The 20,900-nt window shown below is 41.3% G+C and overlaps 1 pseudogene; it reads right to left on the bottom strand.

Moving 5' to 3' along the window:
* LOC145409603 (allatostatin-A receptor-like) overlaps positions 1 to 20,900 on the bottom strand; it is a 128,870-nt pseudogene that overhangs the window by 28,352 nt on the left and 79,618 nt on the right.

Here is a 20,900-nt window from a genome sequence, read left to right as displayed (position 1 = left end):
ATATATATATATATATATATATATATATATATATATATTCCTATTTGGCCATACAGTATCTGTCCATCTATTACTTTATCAACCTACAGGCCTTCTTTCCATCTCCATGCGCATACATAAGTGCCCATCAATTTTCAACCGTCTACATATATAACCACCAAGCTACTTATTCTGTTTCTTTCTGTATTATCTATCTGCTTATTCATTCTAATACATAGCCACCAGTCTTCCCATGTTCTCTTACCTCACCCCCTTTCCGTGCCTTTATGTCTGCCATATCTCTCTGTTATATATATATTCACTTTCTGTGTGTAATTTCTCAGCTCACCTGTTTATCAACTCATCCCCAACCCTGTCCAGCCATCCAGCCATTTTTCCTTTATGCAGCACATAATTGTCCAATTTCTGTATTTAATGAGGTTGGTGGGAAAGTAGGCAATCACTTTGTACATGTGTCTTTCAATAAATATTAATATATACAAATAATATAGGAAACGTCATTAGATAAATATTTGTCCCCAAAACTGGACTATTAAGTTTCTTTGCCTAAATGTAACGTAATTATTCTTTACTATGAGTAATTATTTTTACTAACGGACCATATAATATGTGCAGAAATTACGTATTAACATTAGCATCACCAGATATACTTAGTTTCTCTACAGTATGTTTGTTAATTAATCTCTATTGCATATCTGTTTCCCTCTTTACCCATCATTTTACATACCTAGGCCTATGCATCAGTTTTCCTCCCAACAAACATAACCACTGATCTCTCCTCTTTCTCTTTATATATATTTAACAAAATCTACCTCTCCTGATCACTCGTGTTTTAATCCAAGTATTATTCACTTCGCATACACTATCACCAGTATCTTTAGTTTTACCTCACCACGCCCTCTCCATCTTTCGGTCTACTAATCCATCTGCCTATCTCAGATTTTGTCGTTTGGTCTGTCTGAATGTCCACCTGTCTTGTTGTGTACATACTTGCTCACCAGTCTTCCATCCTTCCCGTCAACACACTCACCTGTATGGGGAACCAGCACACCATGAAGGTAACCACGACAATGACCACCATCTTGGTGACCTTTTTCTTGCCTCTCAGATTCTCGGCGCTCCTGGTGCTCATGCCGTGCCACAGTCGCCTCAGGATCATCTGGTAAAGCACCACTATCACTGTCAGCGGCAAGAAGTACATCGTTGTTATGAACCCAATCTGTAAAGGAGGTTGGCGTTGTCAGTGCAGAGGACTAAATAGAAATACAGATAAAAGGTAATCTTTTTACCAGTCATTTTTTATGCAAGGAAGAAGGAACCTATGGCTAGAAGCCCGCAAGAAAATAAAAGCAAGATAATACAGTCAAATCCAAGATCTGCTCATTTCGAGATGCCTGGACACACTGCATGTAAAAGACTGGAAGTCACAGGCAGTACGAAATACAGGAAGAGGATCACAGTTCCAGAGCTGACCTGTTGCATACATGAAGGACTGAGAGCAACGGTTAATTCCTGCATTAGACAGAAAAGGGATGAGAGTAACGTGCCCGTCTTATTGAAGGGATGAGAGTTTGCTGTTAGACGGGTGCTACGCGTCCGCCTTAGAGAGGTGAAGTGATGCAAGCAGACAGTCCAAAGGAGCAGTGACCATTGAAGTAGCAATAGAAAAGAGATAAAGATGCAACAGTGCGGCGAAGAGACAGTCGTTACAGGAAGCCAGTAAGAAGAGGCGAGTTAATAAGACGAGAAGCCTTTGACTCCAGTTTGTTGAGAAGAGATGTATATGTGGAGCCTCCCCACACATGAGAATTGTACTCTGCAGGGGGGCGAATAAAACCCTGTATAAAGTCAACAACTGTGGAGGGGTAAAGAAGACATGGAGTCGGCTTGGGACGCCTAATTTCTTGGAAGCAGATTTTACAAGCGAGGTAATATTATCATTCCAAGATAAATCCCAAGAGAATGAAACCTCAGGTATGTTCAAAGATAATGCAGGATTGAGTTGGATATTGTTAAGAATTAGGTGATATTCCTGACGTAGATTTTGCCAGGTCGAAAGATGTAAGAACTGAGTTTTTGATGCAGTAACAACAACAAGACTACTTTTACCCCAATTAGAGATATGAGCCAAGTCAGACATTAAGTGTGCCATAGTCTCATCCACTGTTTGCTGAAGTAACTGCTGGGATGGACGTTGCGGGAAGCGAATGAAAAGGTGAAAGTTGAAGTCATCAGCATATGAGTGCATTGGGTTAGATGTACAGCTCAGGTCATTGATAATTAGAAGGAATAGAGTTGGTGATAGGACAGTGCACTGAGAAACACCATTATTGATAGCTCTAGGAGAAGAATGGTGGCCGTCTACAACAGCAGCTATGGAAAGAACAGAAAGGAAGCTAGAGATGAAGGCACAGATAGAAGGATCGAAACCGTCGGGGGACAGTTTGGAAAATATGGCTTCATGCTAGTATCGATCACAAGTCTTTGAGATGTTAAGTGCAATGGCAAATTTTCGCCGAATGCCTGAAAGGAGGATGGCCAGGCGTCTAAATGGAGAAGATCGCCAGTGGAGCGTACCTGGCGGAACCCATTCGAGTATTGACGATCGGAAAGGTAATTTCATTTTTATTTTTTTGTTAAGAACAGATTCAGAAACTGTAGACATACGGTATAGGGTATTAAAGCAATTGAGCGATAGAGGGCAGGCATTGGTTACCCTTCTATGGGACTGGCTGAGTAAGAGCAAGAAGGAAAGGTACCATGTTGACAGGGAAAGAGAAAGAGTTTACTTAGGCAGGGTGTAAGCACAGAAGCACAATTCTTGAAGACAACAAGAGGGACCCTCCCCCCCCAAAAAAAAAAAAAAACTGCAAGAAAATGAGGTAAAAATGAAAGTGAGACTGTGTAAAAAAGATAAAGTAAAGGAATAAAGTAGGTGTGACAGGTGACCGGATGCAAACACGTGTGGGAGCAACAGATTCTGGATCTGGAAAGCACTTTTTCCAAAACCCTAACCAAGTGTCTCCGGCAAGGAGAGTATGTTTTCACCCCTGTTTGTTTGTTTATTAGTTTGTTTGTCGGTTAGTAGGATTACGCAAAAACAGAAAGAGAAATTTGGACCAAATTTGGTGAAGCTCACGTCCCAGGGAACAATCGATTAACTTTTGGGACCGATCTGGATTGTATTACAGATTCTGGATTACAAGAAAAAAGTATATATTGTTTTTGTGAAACCCTAATCAATGATGAGAAAACCTAACCCATCATGAAGAGTGGTATGGAAATTATGTTGCCCTTGTCGAAGAGATGTGCACAACTGAGTGTCCCTCTAGTGTGTTTGTTGCCTGCCCGAATGTTTCGATGCGGCAAAAATGTTGGTCAGTTCAGTATGTTTGTCTGTTTGTTTGCACACTACAGGTCACAGTTTTGCGCCAATCGTTCTGAAAAAAAAAAAAAAAAATCAGAAGGCAGCTATCCATAAATCCTGGAAGCCTATTGGTTTTCATCAAAATCTGTCAAAGATCCTGGGCTGGGTGGAGGGTTGAATCCTTGTCTTCAACACGGGGCAAGTTTATAAAGTCATATCTCCGTCAATTCTCACTGGATCTTTATAAAATTTTATAGACATATAGCGGGTGACAATGTCAAACGTCAGATACAATCGGGTGCATGCGACGAGTGCTATGCCTATGGCAGTTTCATTTGTTTGTTAGTTTGTTTGTCTGTTAGCAGGATTATTCAAAAACTAAAAGAGAGGTTTGACCCAAATATGGTGGGTAGATAGCAATGTCCTAGGGAACAATTGATTAACTTTGGGACCGATCCGGATCGTATTACTGATTTTGGAGCCGGAAAACATTTTTTGCGAAACCCTAATCAGTGATGAGAAAACGTAACCCATTATGAAGAGAGCTTTGGAAATTACGTTGCCCTTGTCGGAATGATGAGCTCCACTGAGTGCTCCTCTAGTTTTCTAACCATTCACGTGGAAATCGCTAGGTTTTAGTCTTTATACTTATATCGTTTTTTCCTTCCTTCCCTCTTCCTTTCTTCCTACCTTTACTTTTCCTCCTGTCTTCCTTCCTCAGCCTTTCTCCCTTTTGCTTTCTTCCTTCTCCCACCCTTCTCCTGCCACATTCTTTTTCCCTTTCCTCCTGTTTCCTTCAACGTCATCTAACTTTATATATCCATTTCTTAATCTCGTCCATCGCTTTATCAATATTTATCTCACTTATTCTTACCGTTCTTCTTTCCTCCATTCGACATTTCTTACCTTACGTCTCCTTCTGTCACTTATCCTCCTTTGATTTCTACTTTCCTTTCCTCACTCTGTCTCTCGTTCCTCCCTTATTCAATATCTTCTCATACTCGTTTCTCCAAATCACTTATCGCCTCCTTCACTCTTCCTTTATTTTCATTCTTCCTCTTGTATTTCTTTCTTTCCTTCCTTCCTTTTATCCATTCATCTTGCCATCTTTCCTTCTCAGTTTCCGCCCATCCCTCCATCCCTTTCACTCTTGCGCTTATTTTTTTCCAGAAAAAAAAAAAAACTTGTGGTAAGCTGATCCATTCGTATTTTTTTTCTTTTTTTCCTACGTGCATCCTATTGTCCATCCATACCTCACAATTCCTTCTTTCTTTTCCTTCCCAGAGAATTTCTTCTGTCCATTTCTTCTTCTCTCCTTGCTTCCTTCATTTTTCACTACTTTTTCTGTTCATTTCTAACTATTCTTTCCCACACTCAAGGCATACTTTTCTCCATCGCCATGATTTCTCTTTTTCTCTTACCTCCGACTTTCATCTCTCCATTCCCTCCCTTATCGCCTTTCCTCCAAGTACTCACATGAAAAGCACTGTGGTTGTAGTCGTCATCGAGGAAGGAGCACTGATTGTACACTTCCCCGCCGAAGTTCCAACTCCTGACGCCGTGACACAGGTAGAGTGGGATGCAGGAGGTTAAGATTAGGACCCAAATGATTACGATGGCGTACAGGGCATTCCTCTCTGTACGAACTGAGGAACACAGAAGATACTTCATCATCACTTATTATTATTATTATTATTATTATTATTATTGTTATTATTATTATTTTTTTTTCTTTTATTTTTTTAAATCGTAGTAGAAGTTACCTCACACTCATATTACTGTCATATGTCATTAATGGTATCATCGTCGTCACAGACATTATCATTGTCACCATTATTATCATCACTATCATTATCACCACCATATTTACCAGTCACCGTGATGAACGTCATGAATCAATACTTCCCACACACAATCTATTATTATCATGAACACTGTCATCATCATTAAATCATTGTTATTATCGTCGTAACCTGAGTTCTCTCATACATATCATCATCATTATCATCTCTGCCCGATCTAGGGAAGAGAAGCAGGGTGCGTTATTATCGTTATTATCATTATGATATACTGTACACTGTCGTAATAACTATTTTTCTTAATTATATTACCGTTACCATTATCAGCATCGTACCTTTCGGAATTGAGAGAAGGATAAGTTATTGTTTTTTCATTATCAGTACTGTCCTCTTCATCATCAACATTAATACTACTTACATTACTGAGCATTAACATTAATGTCAATAAAACTAACATCAACATTAGCTTCATGAATGGAAACATTAATATCGGCAATATGAGCATCATGATTATCACTGTTATCACCAACATCATTGTTATCACCGTCATCATTATCATCATTATTATAATCATCATCTTCACGCTTATTACCATCAGCATACCTGTCTTCCTACTCATACATCATCATCATCTTCGTCATCAAACATCATTTCTGTTCAGAACTGGGAGGGCAGGACGAGGAAGATTGATGCGTTTGATGAGTGATATTGGTTTTGAAGTGAGTGACATTGTCTTACATGGCATGCTGTTGTTGTTGAGTAACCCATCAACCGCATGCAAGCAACCACCCTAGCTAGGCTATTGGGTTCAGTGAACCGACTTAGAACGCCGTTATGACTGAAGAATAATTGATAAGTTGGATGAGAGTCGGACACTACAAAGTGACAACTGGCTAATGCAGTGAGCATCATTTGTAATCTGTTAGCGGACAATGACATCATTCCCTTCATTCCAACCATGCTTTCCACGACTAAATGAATTAGGAATGATCCATTGACAAATTTGTCTCTACTGTAGTACCAGTTTGTACACATCTGATATGGGTAGACAGTACTACTATACTAGTTCACGCTGTGTTTTACTGGTCCTGAAGAGCCTCTGATCAGTAGGATCATTCGAGGAACAATACATTTTGTCATTGAAAAAGTGACCCGCACCCAAATGCTTCACACATGTGTACAGGCGTGAATACGTAAGAACCTGAAAGCACATAATGATGAACCCTCAGTAACTGTGTGTCCCTGGGTAGGGACGCCGAGAACCGCCACCAGGCCCGGGGCAAGATTATCGACAACTGGCCCCCCTTTCTACTGAAAACTGTGTTGAATATTATACTCGACGAACTGCTCACGGCTAGACTGTTCGCTAACCAGTGTGTCACGGCACACCGATGTACTGCCAAAAGAATCCTGGTGTGCCATAGCACCTTCCGCTCCCTCTCTGTACAACAACGATAATAACTACAAGGAAATGATGGTCTATCAATCTATTTATAGCAAACCCCATAATCCCGTAAGAGATTGCCACAAACGAATCGTCTCCATGTGGCCCTGTCTCCTGTCATTTTGATGCCTTCCCCCAGCTTACACCCCTTTCTCTCATGTGCCTCTCCACTCAGTACATTATGTAAAAAAAAAAAAAAACGTGAAATGCCCTTTTGTAAAGAAAGGAAACAAATGAATACATTAAGGCCTACTATCTTTTGTAATGTATTCACGCAGTACTTTATATATCGTATACAGATTGCACTCCATTAATTTAATTTATGATACAAATTACAGGGTTATTTATGTAAATTCCATGAACACTATAAAAATTTCAAAAATAAAAAGGTAGTACACACAGCATTATTGTTTCATTCTACCATTTGTTTGCAAAGCAGCTACTACACAAACACGAAATCTGATGTGTGGTAACAGTTAAAAAAACTAAAATCATGTCCCAAGAAGTAAAAAAGAAAAGGTAAACAATTGTGGTGATTTACACTGTATGGCATTGCATTTAACAATTTACTGTTGTGTATTTTAGCATCACCTTTCTTGCTTGTCTGTTGGTAAAATTTACAATAATTTCAGAGGTTCTTTATACCCCTAGACCCCTTCAGTATAACATAAAATTACAGATACACAACTCTGAACAGTAAATGTTATACATTAGCCTTGTTTTAATGTGTTTAGATATAAATATTACTGAGACGGTTGGCTCATGTGGAGAGAATGGATGGCAAAAGAACGGTGAAAAAAGGTATAACTGTGCGAATTTGAAGGAGGGAGGAGGCGAAGTAGGCCAAGAAGAAAGTGGAGGGATATGGTGGATGAGTGTGTGAGGAAGAGGGGTATGGAAGTTAGCGAGGCTAAGGCACTGACAAGAGACCCAGTTGGATGGATGAATTTTGTACGGAGAAGCACATAACCAGCGATTTGGCACTTTTTTTTTTTTGCGTGAGAGAGTTCGGATTGGCTCTATTAGATAGGTATACGTGAAGCTACAGAACGTGGTGGACATTTTTTTGACCTATCTGATGGGGCCAGGATTTCGAGAACTTGAATAATGAGTGAATAGAAGCGAAGCCCATTGAACTGGGCAAACTTTGGCTGTCTGGACGTTGCTACTCCTTACCCTGCCCTAGGGTAGGAAAGGAGGTCCGGATGAATAATAATAATGATGATGATGATGATGATGATGATGATAATAATAATAATAATAAGAGTAATAATAATAATAATAATAATAATAATAATAATAATGTATCCAAATACTGTCAGACGCATTAATCCCGTGAGGGATAGCAACACACAAATCGCCTCCATGTCGCCCTGTCTCCTGTCATTTCACTACCCTTCGCACAGCCCACACACCCCTCTCCCATATACCTCTCCGCTCCATCCCTCCATCTCATTCTCAGTCTTTCCCTTCGTCTCCCTGTCTCCACCTCACTCACATCACCTTCCTCGTTAGTCTCTCGCTCTCCATCCTCTCCACATGGCCAAACCACCTCAGTGTATTTCTCCTAAAGCTTTCTATCACATCCACATCCACACCACAACGCTCCTTCACTACTTCATTCGTCAGTCTGTCTCTCCATGTAACTCCACATGCTCCTCTCAAATAATTCATTTCCACTGCTCTCACTCTTGACTTGTGTCCTACCAACAATGTCCACGCTTCAGTTCCACACGTTAGAGTTGGTACCACGTGTATCATCATGTAGCGACTTTTTTACTTCCATGCTCACTTCCCCATTTCTTTTCACTGCTTTCAAATAATCAGCAACCTTTCTTCCATGTTGTACACTTTCAAGCACTTCACCCTTCAAACTTCAATCCATATTCATTATACTACCCACGTACTTAAATGCACCTACATTTTCCATTTCCTCATCATGCAGCCTTCTTTATGTATATTTAGTGACTTCATTTCTCTCGAAGACCATAACTTTACTTTTCCCTACATTCCCCAACAGATTTCGTTACTTAAACACTCTCTCAAACTCATTCACCGAGGCTTGCAGTTCCCCTTCGTCTTCACTTAACAATACAATATCTTCTGCAAACAACAGTACAGGAAGTTTCAAATCGCTGCCCTCTCTCATTACACCTGTTCCGGCATCCACTGCCCTACCCTGTAACTCTTTTATAACCCCATCCATAAAAATACTGAACAACAATGGAGACATGACACATTCCTGTTTCAATCCAACAGTCAGAGAGAAAATAAAAAATCACTCAGTTCATCCTCCACACTCACGGCAGCCTTAGCGCTCTCATACGTACTCTTCACGACATTCAACAGATTTCCATTTGCTCCATAATTATATTCTTAATATTTTCCACATTCCTTGTCTATCCACTCTGTCATATGCTTCCTCCAAATCCATGAAGGCCGAGTACAACTTCTTTCCCTTCTCTTAAAATTTTTCCACTAAAGACCTAAGGATGATTATCTGATCTACACAACCTCCTCCCTTCCTATAACCTCCCTGCTTTTCTCCAATTAATAATATCTCTGTTATTTCCCTAACTTGTCAGTAAGTCTCCTAGCGTATAATTATCCTAAGAAGAAAAATGCTCTTTTGCTTACCACACACTTCTCTTTCCCATTTTCCATTGTACAGGGGAATAATTATACAGGACTTCTAATCCTCCAGGACTCTCCCTTCCTCCCTGGCCAATCTGCACATCTTCCATATCCATTGTACCACTATCTATCCCCCATGATTCAGCATCTCACCACAAACTCCATCAATTCCTCTGACACTCCTTATTTTGACTTTCTTCATTGCTGTCACTATTTCCATCCTATTGGTCTCTTCCTTCCTTTCCACCTCCCTCCTTCTCCCAACCATTCCCCAACAACTTATACTCTCATTGCTTTCATTCTCTATGCTTAGCAGTTTCTTAAAGTGTTCTCTCCATCTGCTCACTTTTTCTCCCATTTCCACTGTCAGTCTACCATATTTATCTTTCACTTCCCTACTAGCTTCTTTATCACCCAGTCTGACCCTCTTTACCTCCTTCCAGAACATTTTCTTACATTCCCTCCACTTTGCACTCAAAGTCCTTCCACATTCTACATCCACTCTGTTCTTGCTCTCTTTTACTAATCTTTTCATCTCTCTCTTCCACTATACACATAACTCTCTCTTCCATCTCTCAACTTCCTCCATGCCTCTGCTTCCCATACATTCACTAAATGCTTTCTACTTTTACGACACAGCTTGTCTCACCTCATCATTCCACCAGGCTGTGCACCCCCTTTCGTCTTCTCTTCACCTTACACACCACCTCACATGCTGCACAAATTTCTTCTGTGAGTATCTTGCACACATCTTCCACCTCCCCCATTTGCTCCATGCCATTTGCCCAATCACTCCTCCACTTCTCACTTATATTCTGCCTTTTTTCCATCCTCATGTAACTTTTCTACCTTCCGTCTACGGACAACTTCTTTCTGTCCTTCCCTTCTTCTGCTCTTCCATTGCATTTGTAACTTGACCTTCATCACCACCAAGCGGTGGTCAGAAAGTCCACTTCCTCATCCTCTGCGAACTTTTGCATCCATTACATACCTTCTCATTTTCTCATCCACACACACATAATCAGTCATTGCTTCCACTCATTCAGTTCACCACACACCCTCCTCATCACTCGCCACGCATACCTGTGGATCATTTCGTGCCTAAAGAGGGCATTGGCAGTCACCAACCCCCTCCCCACACAAATGTCCAATAGAGCACTGTCATTCTCATCCACTTCTTCAGGCACACCCCATTCACCAATTATTCCACCCATCTTCACATTCCCTATTTTTCCACCCCTATCTCTAATCAAAATCACTCTCATTCCTCTCAAACTTTTCCATGCACGCTTCCACATTTGCCCAGAACTCTATTTACACTCTGCTTGTATTATCTTGCGGTGGCGCATACTCTCTGTATATCTATATACCTATGTTGCTTTCCCCAAAGAAATGGAGGTAGCCGAGACAGAGTGACACACTCTATGTTTACTCATCCACACACACACATTTATTCGTATCTTAGCCGCAAGAGGAGTAGGGACAGATCCTTATTGCACCACAATGCATGAGGGTCAACTGTGCAGTGCAGTCAGCGACATTCGTAGGTGTGCCCGACAGCAGAGCTAGTTTACCCCTGCCACATCTTAATGGACCCATCCCTTCCCCCACACCTGACCTGATCAGCTGATCAGACCAAATGCAGGAGAATATCCACTCAGGTCCCTGTCACCATTTCTTACATTCACAATTTCTCTCCAATCATGTCTATCACACGGAGCCATTCTTCTTTGTCAACAGACATCCCTCTTACATCTAACTCTCTCTTCACAATATCCATCCATCCTACTCGTGGTCTTCCTCTCAGTCTTACACCTCTCACATCCGATCCAGCTATCTTTTTCACCAGTCGCTCTTCATCCAGTCTCTCCATATGGCCAAACCATCGCAGCACTCTCTGCACAACTCGATCATCCATCTCTCACATAACTCCAGTCCTCCTTCGCTCTTCATCATTTCTCACTCGATCTATATGCGTCATTCCACACATACTCCTCAAACACTTCATACACAAGCACAATATTGCCCTGGTGTGTATTCCTACTTGCAATCTTACCTACACAATCTTTAAACAAACTGATTCATCCTTTCTTATATTCCCCTCCCATCTCTTGCACACAGCACATACACCCTATTTTAACCTCTCATTCTCAGCTATTCCCGCGTCAGTACTTCATCCATACTTCCACTCTCTCACATCTTCATTTAGTGTCAGTCATAATAATCCATCCATTCATCATCCAATCCTATGTTGCCCAGTGAGGAGCGTAGGACCCCGTGGCTAGGCATGTTAGACCTGACATTTAAGATGAGTGACCAGCCTCACTCATCCCTGAGTGACATTACGTGAGCAATAAACCCCAACTGCCCCTTGGATATCAACCTACACAGGCTCAATGCCACTGGAGAGCCTTAATTACCTAATAAACCACCAAGCGCCTTAATTTGGTTATATGGTTACCAAACAGCGTAGCAAATGGTGTCCTGATGTACAGGAAATCATTTGGCTTGTCACTCAGTGTAGAGTCACCTATGGGCAAAAGGAAGAGAAAAATGGCAGAAAGACAGATGAGGGAGTGTTAAGTCCCAATAGGCAGCAGGAAGAGGAAAGAATGAAGGAAAGAGACACAAGAGGAAGGAAGGAAAAGAGGAAAGAGTAGACACCCAATGCAGCACTACATTAAGTGTGTGGATGGTGATCGTCCCCACCTACACCATGAATACTACTACTACTACTACTACCACCAGAGCTGGGCACTAAATACATTGAATTTACAGTATTTAAATACTAAATAAATGGGAGAAATGTATTTAAATACTAAATACATTATATGAATTTATTTAAATACTAAATACTAAATACATTAATTGTATTTAAATACATCTGTAAATACATGTTAAACACATACAAATTTTAACATATGTTTTTAGTAATTCATGATTAACAATATGAAATGCTTGATAAAGGAAAATTTCCGATTATATATATCTTTTTTTAAGGACAAAAAGAAAAAAAAAAGAACTTAGAACTTACCATGCACATCCAGTGAAGTATGATACTCATTATATCATTGCATAATGAATAACATAACTAACACTTAATGAATTTTGACACCAGAATTCCACTTGAGTAGTAGCAAGCATAACCATCGACCCGTATCGCAATTTTTTGAAATGCATATTTGTAAAACGAAAATATTCCAAAATGTTCACATGTATTTTGTGTCCAGACACCTCACTCAAAATCGGAGAGCACTAAAATGATGTGCAGCCTCAGACATCGCGACCGCAATTGTTTGTGCCGGAAAGGACAGCATCTCGCCCCACTTGTCACGTATAATTGATGCAACTTGTGCAGTCGGTAGATGTTGCAAAGGCGTTCGATAAGATAAATTGCGCTGTTCTTGGTGGGACTAGCACAACAGTTTGACGTATTGGTATCGAATGATATCAATTCACGTCGAAATGCTCGGTATTGGTGCAGGTACCCCGAGTGGTCGGATGCTGTATATTAAGTGCAAAACCATCAACCAATGATGTTGGCAAAAAAAAAAGAAAAAAAGAAAAACAAAAGCCAACCTAATAACACCTCCAAAAACCATGGGTATCAAAAACCATCAATCAGCCATGTGCCACAATTACAGACGAGAAAACAAAATACCAACCATAGTGGTGGCGACTGGCCAGTGAATCGATTATTACATATCGACTACTCTGATCTGCATTAGCTTTTTGAACTTGTGCAAGGCTAAAATGTCAAAATACAGAGAAAAACAGTAAAAAATACAGTTGTTATTCGCACTGAAAATATGCCAGAATTATAGCCAGCTGGTACCTGGCATGTGGAATAGACATTTTCATGCCAACAGCTCCCCAAATAAGCCAGACTGGCACAATTATGCCAGACCTTCCAACCCTGACTGATGGAACTGAACTCGTGACTCACACCGTGTTCACTGTTCAGGGTTACCAAATAGTTTGACAGGTTTATGGCCAAAGTAACTGGTGAAAAAGTATTTACATTTATATATTTTGAGGGTTTAAATACATTGTATTTAAATACTCATTAAAGTATTTAAATACTATATTTAAATATATGAAAACCAATGTTTTATAAATGCAGTTCTAAATACACAGATGTTTAAATACGTATTTAAATACAAACGTATTTAAATACTGCCCAGCTCTGACTACTACTACTACTACTACTACTACTACTACTAATCAGTAACTGTATTAAGTGATTTAACCTGATAGCTCTCGTCCAAGTTAATTTACGTTACAAAAGTAAGATTAAATAATAAAATTCATAACAGCACCCACTGTTAACCATTTCAGTTCGATGACATCTTTAAATGTTTAATATTCCCACCTCCAGACAAGTCTCTTCATCCAACGAAATATACAACAAGTAGACCCTCGACAAGGCACGATGTAACTACAGTTTATCTGATGTAGTTGTATGACACTGCGTGAGATTAGGAGAGGGCAAATGACCTGAGATGCCACAGTCTACTAGCTGGAAAATCATTCTTATTTATTTGTGTTCATTTACTTGTCTTTTTAGTCACATATTTGTGATACGTACTCAATACAGGTGTATATTCTTTGGACAATATATATATACCTATATAATACAGAGAGAGAGAGAGAGAGAGAGAGAGAGAGAGAGAGAGAGAGAGAGAGAGAGAGAGAGAGAGAGAGAGAGAGAGAGAGAGAGCAGACAGACAGATAGATATGATAGATAAATTAATGCAGTATGACTGTGACCGTGTAAACTGCACTGATGGCGTGGTACGGAACTCGCTGCTATACTGTGCATTAAAACGAATGACACATTCCTGGTTAATTAGAGTTACTCAGGGTCAATACAGTTCATAGTCCGACCGATGGGAGGCACTAGCAAAGATGTTATGATCTTACCTTTTAATTCGAAAAATCTGTCCAAACGTGAATGCAGTTGTCTGAAGGACGCAAGAATATAATGAAAAATTCGTCAGTGGAGTGAAGCAGTTTACCTCTTCAGTCCAGTTACGTATTTTCTTACTGATTCATGCTTCCATCGGACTTTTATGCATGGTTGCGGAGAGTCAAGACGTGTTTTCTGAGCTCTCCTCTAGCTATAGGGCTGCCTCACCGGCATAGATTTTTTTTTTTTCCGCCACTAGAGCTCTTTTTAAAAAAAGTTAGGATTAGTTAGTATTCATTTTCCTCCCCTCCCTGTTAGAGATACAATAGGTTTTTGTATCTTTTTCCTGAGTTTACCTTTGCTTATCGCCCACGGAGGGTCCCCCCCACTGATCGCTCTGGGGCATGAACTGACACGGTCGGGCCTCCCTGGAGTGGTTTGAGAGGGCAACCTCAGACATAGGTGTTCTGCCCCGGGTTATTCGTCCTTTGCTTGTCTTCTCGCCTTCTTCCAACTTCCCCCTCTAGGGGGGAGTGGTACTATGACGGACGCCCCTACTGCCTCCCCCCTATTGGGGGGGGGGCAGCCCTGACCGACCCCCGACTGAACCACGGACAGACCGATCCCAGACTGAACGGCCCCAGACGCTCACCCTGCTAGACATAAATGTCAACAATGCCTCCTTCGTGTTGCTTCATGCGGTTGGTTCCACTCCCCTGTCCAGCCTCAATCCCTTCATTATCAAGAAGGTGATTGATGGGTGTGCCGGTGAGGTGGACCAGGTGAAAAAACTTGCTAGTGGGGACCTTCTAGTAAAGACTGTAAATGTGCGCCAGGTAAAAGATTTGATGATGCTGAGTAAATTCCATTGTTATGATGTTGTGCCGACGATCCCTCACTCCATGAATTCCTGTAAAGGTGTTATCACCTGCAGGGACCTCATGGTAATGGACGAGGACGACATCATCCATGAACTTGCTCAGCAAGATGTAACTGAGGCCCAATTCATAACCCGTTTCTAGGAAGGCATAAGGACGAAGACAGCCACAGTAGTTTTGACTTTTGGCAAAGTATCTCTCCCTACTAATATGAAAGTAGGATATGAAATTATTAATGTGCGACCTTACATACCCAATCCCCTTCGTTGTGGAAAATGTCAGCTCTATGGACATCATGAAAAGGCTTGTCGAGCTTCAAACGTAGTATGTGGCAAGTGTGCGAATGTAGGACATTCTGCTGACCGCTGTACATCAGAAACTGAATGTTGCTTCCATTGTCAGGGTGCTCACTCCACTTCTGCTAGGGTTTGTCCCAAGTGGAAGGAGGAGAAAGAGGTCTGCACAGTGAAAGTGACTGAGGGCATATCCTTTTACGATGCTAGGAAGAAGGTGAAGGAGTTGCATGCAACTCCCAAGCCTAATGTCTCCTATGCATCGGCGGTTGTGTCCCATCCCGTGATGTGCACCGTGGAGACACAGACTGACCTTACCTTCGCTCCACATCCCACTCGCCCTACCTCTCAGTCTAGACCCCCTGTACATTCCAACTCTCTTACAGACATCCCTGTCGCTACTTACTCTCAGGCTGCCACTGCTCCTTTGCAGTCAGTGCGGCCAAAATCGAAGCCCGACAAGTCTGATAAGATTAATCTGACCACTCTCACCAAGCTGGCACATCCTCATGTCCTTCCCGCTCCTGGTCCAGCGAGGGAGAGAAAGAATAGCTCTTCCTCGGTGGAGTCTGGGAGCCTTGTAATTGATGAGAATATGGAGGTTTCCATGAGTAAGAACCGGGATAGGTCCCCCGGTAGTCGCTCGCCTGCTGGTGGGCGACAAAAAAAGACCAAGCACACTGGCCCCCAACGAAAATCTTAAACCGCCGCATTCATTCTATTACAGTGGAATTGTAGAGGTGTCGGGAATAAGTTACCAAATATAGCAATCTTGCTGTCAATACACAGGCCAGACGTTATTTGTTTACAGGAGACGCGCCTGGAGGATCACCATGATCCTGCACAGTTTCAACACTACCACTCGTATAGAAGATATGAAGGTCACGGAGTTGCCATTTAGACACACAAATCACACCCACAAACGGAAGTGATTCTAAATTCTACTCTGGAAGCTGTCGTGTGCAGAATAAAATTTAATAACACGTATCTGTCTACTTGCTCTCTCTACTGTCCTCCACATGGCCCCATTGATAGTGATTCTTTATATTCACTTTTTGAATATCTCCCTGGAAATAAGTTAGTGTTGAGCGATTTTAATGCCCATCACTATCAATGGGGTAGCTTGAGGATTGATGGTCGTGGGGAGCAAGTAGCCGACCTAATACTACAGTCCAACCTCTGTCTTCTGAACGATGGTAGAGCGACTCATGTAGATGATCGCACTGGTAACTTTTCGGCCATTGACTTATCTTTGGCCTCCCCTGGTATACATCAAGATTTCTCATGGGACCCTTACGACGACTCCTTGGGAAGTGATCATTTACCCATCTGTCTTTCTTATACACATGACATCATTTCGGACCCTCCACCTCCAAAATTTAACTATAAGAAAGCAGATTGGGGATCCTTCTCAAGGATTGCCAATTTAGATATATCTGGGGAGACCATGGATGTTAAGGTCGAAAATATAACTACTCCCACATTACACGCAGCTGAGGCTGCTATTCCCAAGATTTCTACAGTTCATGTGAAGCATAGAGCACATTGGTGGACGCCAGATTGCCGACAAGCATTAAGAAAACGCAATAGGAGATACAGGATTTTTGATAGTCAGCCCACTGAGAAAAATTTTATTGCATACAAACAGGCACGGGCTGAGGCAAGGAGAATAATAAGAAGAGCCAAACGTGACTCCTGGCGGTCCTTTGTGTCCACGGTGACTCGTACAACACCATTATGTAAAGTCTGGTCCACTATAAGAATATTAAATAATACAGGCTCATATTTCCCTGTCACCACCCTGCAGGTTAATAATAACATCTATGACGAGTCCGTGGACGTTGCTAACATCCTCGCCAGGAGTTTTTCTCACGTAAGTAGCTCAGCCAATTATGATCCACGTTTCCAACATCATAAACGCATGGCTGAGCTACAGATTATTGACTTTGCCACAGAAGACGTAGACTCCCCGTACAACCCAGAGTTTACACTAGATGAACTGCTCCTTGCCCTTAAATCCTATAAAGACACCAGCCCTGGACCAGACACCATCACGTACGGTATGATCCAGCATCTTAATCAGGACAACCTGATTACGATGTTAGCATTGTACAATGAGATTTGGGCATCTCGAACGTTCCCAAACTCATGGCACTTTTGCGCACGTCATACCAATACCCAAAGAAGCTGGTCGTCTTATGAATCCCACTTCATTTCGTCCTATTGTGTTGACTTCTTGTCTATGTAAGGTCATGGAACGAATGGTAAACAGTAGGCTTCTTTTTGTTTTAGAGTCAAAGAATTTGTTAAATGATCAACAATGTGGCTTCCTTAAATACAGATGTTCACTAGATCATTTAATGAATTTGGAGCATTGTATTGCAGAGGCATTTGCCAATAAAGAATTCATGATAGGGGTGTTCTTGGACATCCATAAAGCCTATGACATGACATGGTCACACGGTATACTAATGAAGCTCTATGCTTATGGTTTATGAGGAAATTTGCCAATTTTTATATCAAATTTCTTAAGGGACAGGACTTTCTCTGTCAAACTGCTCCGTAATGTAACATCGGATATATTTATCCAGGAAAATGGGGTGCTGCAGGGAAGTGTGCTTAGCCCTACTTTATTTAGTATTGTGATCAATGATATTCTGTCATCAGCTCCCATCCCCAGGAATCTTAAATACTAGCTCTATGCTGACAATTGTGCAATATGGCACTCCTCCCGTAATGCACGATTTTCGGCTAGGCGGATTCAAGCAGTCCTTGACTCCGTCCACCAATGGGCCTTGCAGTGGGGATTTAAGTTTTCTGTCCCTAAGTGTGCCGCTGTAGTTTTTACAACTCGTAACGTCCCCGATTTGCGTTTATTTTTGGATAATCAAGCGGTACCTTTTTAAAATTCTGTAAAGTTTTTGGGCCTCCACTTTGATCGCAGAATGAATTTTAAACTTCACGTTAATACTTTGCTTGCTCGTTGTGATAAACCGTTAAATGTCCTTAAGTACCTAGTGGGTACTACCTGGGGTGCCGACAGAATACCTTTATTAATGGTGTATAAGTCCCTTATTCAATCGAAGCTAGACTATGGCACACAGGTGTATGGCTCGGCAACCGATGCCACACTGAAAGGATTGGATGTGCTACAGAATAAATGTTTGCGAATGTGTCTTGGAGCCGTCTGGTGTACCCGTGTAGCTCGTATGGAAGTGGAGGTGAATGTGCCTCCCCTCCGTATTGCCCGTGACCACCTGGCCTTTTCGTATGGCATACGAACATATAGAAAAAGTAATATCGGCAATGTGGCCTGTACCCCCCTGCGTCAATACCACCACCTTCTGCGGGGGGTGCGTCGGCCACTTGCCGTTCGCCTCCACTTACTGACTCAGGAGCTTGGTGTGGACCCCAGTGACTGTGACAAGTTGGTGCTTAAAAATATAGCGCCTTGGTAGCCACTCGGCTTTACTGTTGATGTTACATGGCTCCCAGCACCAAAGGCCAAGGCGCCGGAGGCGGAGGTCCACCACTTGTTTCGTAACATCATCGTTCATCACTTGGGGTCTCATCAATTGTACACCGACGGCTGCAAGTCGAGTGAATGTGTGGGTGCAAGTGTGTGGTCGACTGAATGTGCACTTAGGTATCATTTGCTGACTCGTACATCTGTGTTTACCTCCGAAGTTTTTGCTACTGACAAAGCCATAGACTATGCTTTCAATTCTAGGGATGACTCATTTGTCATATTTTCGGATTCAAAATCAGCCCTTCAGGCAATTGCATCTTGTACTACGGACTCTCACGAGATCCAGGGCCGCATCGTTAGTAAATTGCATTCATGCAACAAGTCATTCACGCTGATCTGGGTGCCTGGTCATTGTCATATCTACGGCAATGAGCAGGCTGACTTACTTGCAAAGTCGGCTGTAGAGCTCAAGGAGACTTGGGACATTCCTCGTGATCTACGGTCGAGTCTCTCTCTTGGAAAGAAATCAATATATCTTCTGTGGCAAGGTCAGTGGACCAGAGTAAATATTCCAACTTGTAAGCCGTACCTGGGTGACTGGGACACGGCCAACCGCCCCAGTCGCCTTGAAGAAAAAGTATTGTCACGGTTACGGCTCAGTGACACCATTTTAACCCACATAAAACCATATATGGAAAGACGCTTCCCACCGCACTGTGACATCTGTAATGCGGTGTTATCTATCAGTCATATCATCCTGCGCTCTCGGCGATTTATTCGTGAACGTGCTTCACTTATAAATTCCTGCGGCGCAGTAGACGTCCCCTTCATCCTTCCCACCATCCTGGGTGATGGGGACATTGTTATGACTGATAAATTGATGGCTTTCTTGAGAGAGACCAGACTGATCAGAGTGATGTGACTTTTTTACTGTGTGGTTATGGTTTTTATCAACGGTAAATATGTATATATTGTAATATTAATTAGGGTTGACAGTTGACATATTTGAAATAGTTCCTCCTCCCACTGATCTATTTCTAATATAGATGTCCCCTACATTAAGCCAAGTTCCTCTCCTGACAGTCACCAGCTGATGAGTGCAAGTGTGCAATATAGGAAGGTATTGGGCACTTGCAGTCGATGGTGGTCTGGTGGGCGAGGTTCTTCACTTATTGTACAAACTATGTAAATACATTATACCATCTTGTTTAAGTTATTCTAATTAGGGACGACAGCTGAAGTATATGGAAATGTTCCTGACTCGTCTGGTTCCCTTTCATATATTGATGTCCCCTATATTAGGTTGTGCCTCGACTGACAGTCACCAGGTGATGAGTGCAGGTATGTAATGTAGAAAGGCATTACATATCTGCAGTCGATGGTGTTCTCTTGGTCGAGGCTTTTTTACCATTAGTGTAGGTGTAGTTATTTGTCTCTTGGGATTTAGTATAAGTTAGCGATTTGTCTGTTAGGTGGTTAGTTTTAGGGTATTTATATTAGGTACTTTTGATTATAAGTAATATAAGGTTAAAAAAAAAAAAATAAAAACTAATAAAAATTAAAATACAAAAAAAATAATAAAATAAAAATTATTATATATATATATATATATATATATATATATATATATATATATATATATATATATATATATATATATATATATGTACGTGTGCATGAGAGTGTGTATGTTCATATGCATGGATGTGTGTATATATGTATGTATGTATGTATATATGTTCGTATATATATGTGTATATGTGTCAATGTATATACATATATATATTTTTGCTTTAATGACCAGGGGCTCCGGCCTCAATGGTCGATAGGCAAAAAAAAAAAAAAAAAAAAAAAAAGCTTCCATCAAAAAATTTCAAAGAGGTTGAAGGAGACTTTTCAATCTGCCTGGGTTATATACACTTCATTAATATCTTCAGTAGCAGAGGTCCGGCTTAAATTGATTAAAGTCATCTAGCAGTATTTAAAAAAAAAAAATAATCTGAGTGGACTAAATAACACGGTAACCCACTGCCAGTGTTTCTCCCAGAAATTAATTAAAGTAGTCTAGCATTAGCACAAGGGTTCTCAACATGGGGTTCACAAGAGA

The sequence above is a fragment of the Coenobita brevimanus genome, chromosome 82 (assembly GCF_032717465.1).
Source record: "Coenobita brevimanus isolate Jiangsu-jjx chromosome 82, ASM3271746v2, whole genome shotgun sequence".
Classification (NCBI taxonomy): Eukaryota; Metazoa; Arthropoda; class Malacostraca; order Decapoda; family Coenobitidae; genus Coenobita; species Coenobita brevimanus.
The sequence above is the reverse complement of the archived record's forward strand: the minus strand, read 5'-3'. Positions and strand labels throughout refer to the sequence as shown.